The sequence below is a fragment of the Dipodomys ordii genome, unplaced genomic scaffold (assembly GCF_000151885.1).
Source record: "Dipodomys ordii isolate 6190 unplaced genomic scaffold, Dord_2.0 Scaffold80, whole genome shotgun sequence".
Lineage (NCBI taxonomy): Eukaryota > Metazoa > Chordata > Mammalia > Rodentia > Heteromyidae > Dipodomys > Dipodomys ordii.
The window spans coordinates 442,929-449,250 of NW_012267296.1; positions in this window are offsets into that span (position 1 = coordinate 442,929).

Below are 6,322 nucleotides of genomic sequence, written 5' to 3' on the forward strand. Positions count from 1 at the left end.
GTAAGAAATGTACGCATTATCCTGCCCATGCAATTGTAACCCCTCTGTACAGTATGTTCACAAATAAAATAAAATTAAATTAAAAAAAAAGTTGACTTTGTCTCTGTAGTACTTTAATTTTAGCACTTAAACAATTTATTACATTCTAATGAATGTGTAAAATAGAATTTTAACTTGGAGCCTTATGGAGTTGTATGACTCCCAAGGGCTTAGAAAAGGAAAAGAAAAGTATTAGTTCATTAAGGAACCCAGAATTTAAATGATACCCTCCTAGCTTCTGTTCTGAACCAGGTCAAATCATAATGTTCAGTTGGCTCAGAATTATGTTTGGAAAATATTGGAGGTCAACTCTATAATGTATGTATAATATATTGTAAGAACACACAATGTCTAAAGGAAAGGGGACTCTGCATTATTTATGAAGATATTAAAGCAAAATATCATTAAATATCTTAGCTCTGTTCCAAGATTTTTTTCATACACTCTTATGTGATGTGTGGCATGGTTTGGTAGTAAGCTGTGTGGATACTAGACCCAGATTGTCTAGCTTCAAGTTTCACTTCTGCTTTTTAATAGCTATTTGTCACTGATAATGCTATTTAATTTTCCCTATTCTCAGTTTTCTTGTCTGGGGACAAGGGATATTTGTATACTAAAGTCTTGGTGTAGCAAAAGTTAAGGAAATAGAACTGTTACGTTCTTATAGCAATAGCTCCCATACAATAAACACTTTATGTGCCAAATGTCATATAGATTTAAACTTGATGCTTAAAATGTGTGACAATATAAGAAATGTTCAACTAACTTTTATCAAAATGACATTAAATTTGCCAACATTTTATAGATGAGACTTGTCATGGCTTTAGCTGTGAACAAATTAATCATACAATTAACTATCGATGGAAACTCAGTGACATCAAAACTTCATTAATGTAGATTGTTGGAGAAGAAAGGAGTGAGGGTGCCACATGACAAATACTATGGAAAAGTCTCTTAATATCATCTTCCCATAAAGAAATTCTTAATCTTAAGGAAGAATTTGATGATGACTAAAGTAAAAAGAGAAATCATGGACAATAATACACCATAACTTGGGAAAATGTGTACAATAAATAATTTTGTCATTTAAGGGAAATTTAAAACATGGAATATCAAATGACAGTATTTAAGTTGTCATACAAGAGGGGAGTAAACATTATGCAGTAGTATAGTCACCAACTGATCTCTAGAAAGGTAAAAGGGAGTACACAGTAAAGTGAATTTCAAACATATCTTTCTTCCATGAGATAGCATTGAACTCTCTTTGGTAAAAGATTTCTAAATCATCCTAGGATCTTGGTAAAAATGTGAATGTCTTATCCCTACTTCCAGATTTTTCTTTGGTGTGTGTGTGTGTGTGTGTGTGTGTGTGTGTGTGTGTCTGTGTGTGTGTGTGTGTGTGTGGTGTGTATGTATGTATTTATGTTTTGATATTGAAGATTGACCTTACAGCCTTGCCTTTGCTCAGCATTTTCTTTTATGCCTGGTACTTTAACACTTGGGACACACCTCCAGTTCATTCACAGGTTTTTTTTTTCCTGCATTTCAAATGGTTGTATAGTTACTATGTTACTTGTCTATTTTTGTGCTGATTGCTTTTTGATCACTCTCCTCTGGCGTCATTGTCTCCCATCCCTTCTGCTTCTTTCTCCCAGACTCCCATTTCTCACTTCCTTTTCAAATATATACATTGAGTTTTCTTGCTGTATTTGTCTCTTATTCTGTTTTTCATTCATACAGTTTATCCCATACCCACACCATGTTCAAACTTACTTCAATTCCTGGTACTCACTTTGTTAAACTGTTGTTCAAAAGGTTTACTCCATGGAATTTCACTACTATGTGTACAATATTTTTGTATACATGTGTAAAAATAGGCTCCTGTGTATTTACAGGAGAGGTTGTATTTTCAGTCAAAGAACATCTTCTCTTTGTCTTTCTGGGCCTATATTACTTCACTCATTAAAATATTTTCCACATCCATACATTATCTTGCATATGACATAATTTCAATAGTCATTATGTCCACATAAAATTCCATTGTATACATGCACCACATAATTTTTATCCATTTACTTATGGGGGGGTATGCTTGTATAACTTGGCTATTGTGAACTGTGCTGCAATTAACATGATCCTGCAATTGCTGTCATGAGGTAATTCTATGTTTAACATTTTTGAGGAATCACCATTCCAATTTCCTAATTGTTTACAAACAAAGTATGAGGACCCATTCTTCCCCTATCTTTACCAGCCCATTTTTGTCTATATTTAATAGCCAAAATATTTTAAATACTGTAGTTATTCTGATTCACTGACAACGATAGATATAATCTCAAAGTACCTAGCTTTGTGTTCTCAGTATTCACATATTTCCTTAAGCCTTTACCACAATTTTTTGATATGGTTGGTCATAGGATGTGATGCCCCTGAATGTTTTTCTCAAACCTAGCACTGTACCATTTTGAGCCACAGCACCACTACTGGCTTTGTGGTGGATAACTGGAGATAAGAGTTTCACAGACTTCCTTTGAAGTGTATTCCTAAGTATCAGCCTCCTGAACAACTAGGGTTACAGGCATGAGCTACAAGCATGTGCCTTCCATTGCCACTTAAAAATTAATTTTGTTAACTTACATTAGTTGTACAAGGGAGCTTTCATTGTTACATTTTCATACATACATACATATATATAATGATGTATCTTGATCAAATTCATCTCCTCTATATTCTCTCTTCTTTCATGACATTCTTCTCTTTTTTATTGTAAAGTAAATGTGATGTATTGAGGGGGTTGTACTTACATAAGTAAATTAATGAGCATATTTTTTTCTGAACAGTGTTACCCTTTCACTCCTTTTCTCCCATTCCTCTCCATGATTCTTCCCCCCACCTCATTTTGTAAAGTTCATTTCCTGCAAAATGTTTAGTGAGTACCACAGTTACATTGGCTCATGCTTGGTCCCACTATTTCAGTGCTACCCCTTTCCTTCCCCAAGTCAGATATCTATCTATCTATCTATTATCTATCTATCTATCTATCTATCTATCTATCTATCTATCTATCTATCTATCTATCTATCTATCTATCTATCTATCTATCTATCTATCTATCTACACAAGACAAAGGGTACAAAAACCAAAAAGATCTACAACAGGGAATAAACAAAAGGGGAAAACAAGAAAGAAAAAAAAATAACTGCTAATGAAAAACCCCTTGTTTCCATTTCTTGGAGTTCTTTTTGATAAGCATCATTTTATATGGTCATACACACATAGCTATTGAGCTATTATGATCATCACCACACTCATCTTTACCATGTTCTTGAAGCACTTTCAGTAAGTTGCATTGATTTATTTAATACCTGCATATAAAGCACTTAGACCGCATTCATCTTTTATGTATTATCTCCATTAGAATAACTCTGTCCTACTGGCACACCTCACCAACAATACTTTTCTTTATTTAATTTTTTTTAATTTTATTGTAAATATGCTGTATGGGGGATTGCAGTTACATGAGTAAGGCAAAGTGTACATTTCTTATTTAGCATTGTTACCCCTCCTTTGTTTTTCTCCTACCATCCCTTCCTTGGCCCAACTCCTCCACCACCACTTGGCCAAAGTTGTAAAGTTCATTTCCAACATAGTCTCTTGTGAATCTCATTGTTGCAGTGGGTCATCCTGTGTTCTTACTTCAGTATTTTGTTATTCCCCTTCCCCTCCCAAAATTAGATAAATATATATACAAGATGCAGTGTACCGATATCAAATACAGTGAGAACAGGGGATATATCATAAGGGGTAGAACATACAAAAGAAACAAAAGAAAATCACATAGTACATTTAAAAACAACAAAAAACAAAGAAAAACCTCCTGTGTCAATATTTTGGGGTTCATTTCGCTAAGCATTTTATATGGTCATATATACATAGCTTTTGAGCTTTTCTTCTCTTCTGATAAGATTATCCTAGATCTATATATTTATTATTGCAAATAAGGGAGACCATGGGACCTATATTTTTTGGGTCAGGGTTAAATTCACTTAATATGGGGCGGTGTCATTATTTCTGATGGAAGCATAGAATTCCATTGAAGGTAGATAGGTAATAGATAGATAGATAGATAGATAGATAGATAGATAGATAGATAGATAGATATATACCACATTTACTTGATCCATTCATCTACTGAGGGGAATCTGAGTTTGTTCTCTATCTTAGCTATGCTGAATAATGTTATAATAAAAATAGTTGTGCTGGATTGGGGAAGTTGGCTCAGTGGTAGAATGCTTGCCTTGCATGCATAAGGCCCTGAGTTCTATTCCTCAGCACCACATAAGCAGAAAAAAGCCGGAAGTAGTGCTGTGGCTCAAGTGTTAGGGCACTTTCCTTGAGCTGAAGAGCTGAGGGACAGCACCCAGGCCCAGAGTTCAGGCTCCAGGACTGTCCAAAAAAGAAAAAAAAAGGGGGCTGGTAGCTTTAATTTGGCCTTACTTGTGATCATTTGGGTGAATGCCCCGAAGTGTGATTGCCGGGTTATAGGGGAGCTCTTTATTAATCTTTCTAGGAAACTCCATACTGCTTTTGAGAGTGGTTGAACAAATTTACAATCCCACCAAAAGGTCAGAGAAGGTGAGCATTTCTTCGTGTGTCTATGGGCCATTTCTTATTTCTTCTTCAGAGAGGTCTCCCTTTAAGATTTAGCCCACTATCACACTTAATGGGGCAGTTGTTTCAGGATTTGTTTGGGGTATTTCATTTTTGAGTTTTAAATATATTTTAGATATGAGGCCCTCATCTGTTGTATGTCTAGTGATCTTCTCCCAATCCATGGGCTTCCTATTGATGTTGCTAGCTATGTCCTTTGCCATGCAGAAGCTCTGCAGTTTTGTGCAATCCCATTTATCCAACCTTTCTTTCATTTGGTGTATTTCTGGGTGTTTATGAAGAAAATTTCAGCCTGTGCCAAGGAACCCTAGAGTTTCTCCTATTACTTCCTGCAATGTTTTCAGGGTATTTGCTTGTGAAAATGACAACACTGCCATAAGCTATCTACAAATGCAACCCATCAATATTTCATTCTTCAATGAAATAGAAGAAGCAATCCAAAAATTCATATAGAACAATAAAAGACTGCAAATAGAGAAAACAATCCATAGCAGAATAAACAGTGCTGGAAAAATATCAATACCAAACTTCAAACTTTACTACAAAGCTATAGTAATCAAAACTGCTTGGTAATGGCACAAGAACAGACCTGAAGACCAATAGAACAGAACTAAAGACCCAGAAAAAAAAACCCCACAGACCTATACCCACCTAATCTTTGATAAGGGAGCCTCTTAAGTAAATGGTGTTGGCGGGATTGGTTAAACACCTGTAGAAAACTAAAGTTAGATCTTTATTTAGCACCCTGCACTGGAATCAACTACAAGTGGATCAAAGACTTATTGTTTTTAGTATTTATTTGTTGTAAGATATTGGTGGGTTTATCAAAAAAGGTGAGCTTTGATTTTTTTATTTTTTATTATAAATAGTGTACAGAGGGGTTAGAGTTACATGAGTGAGGTAATGAGTACATTTCCTATAGAGCATTGTTACCTCCTCCTTTGTTTTCCCCCTACCATCATTTCCCTCCCCAACTCCCCAACTACCCCGTCCCTACCACAGTTTTAAAGTTAATTTTCACCATAGTGTCTTGTACATTGCATTGTTACAAGGAGTCAACCTGTATCCTTGTTTCAGCATTTTGTTATTTTCCTTCCCCTCACCAAGTTAGAAAAATGTATATACAAGATGCAGAGCACCAAGGTGAAATACAGTAAAAAGAGGGTTGATACCATGGGGGAAGAACATACAAGAGAAACAGAAAAAAAATTCATATGGTACATTTTAGATATATAAAAAATAATAGCAAGAATGAAAACAACAAGTTCTGTCCCTATCTTGGGGTTCATTTCATTTAACATCATCTTCTATGGTCATATGTACACAGCTTTTGAACTTTTCTGCTTGTCCTAGATATACACTAGTTATTGCAAATAAGAGAAACCACGGGACCTATGTTTCTTTGGGCCTGGCTTACTTCACTTGATATAATTTTTTCCAAGTTTTTCCATTTCCTAACAAATGGGGCTATGTCATTTTTTCTGATGGAAGCAAAGAATTCCATTGTATGTATGTAGCACATTTTCTTGATCCATTCATCTACTGACGGACATCAGGGTTAGCTCCATATCTTAACTATGGTAAATAATGCTGCGATAAACATAGTTGTGCT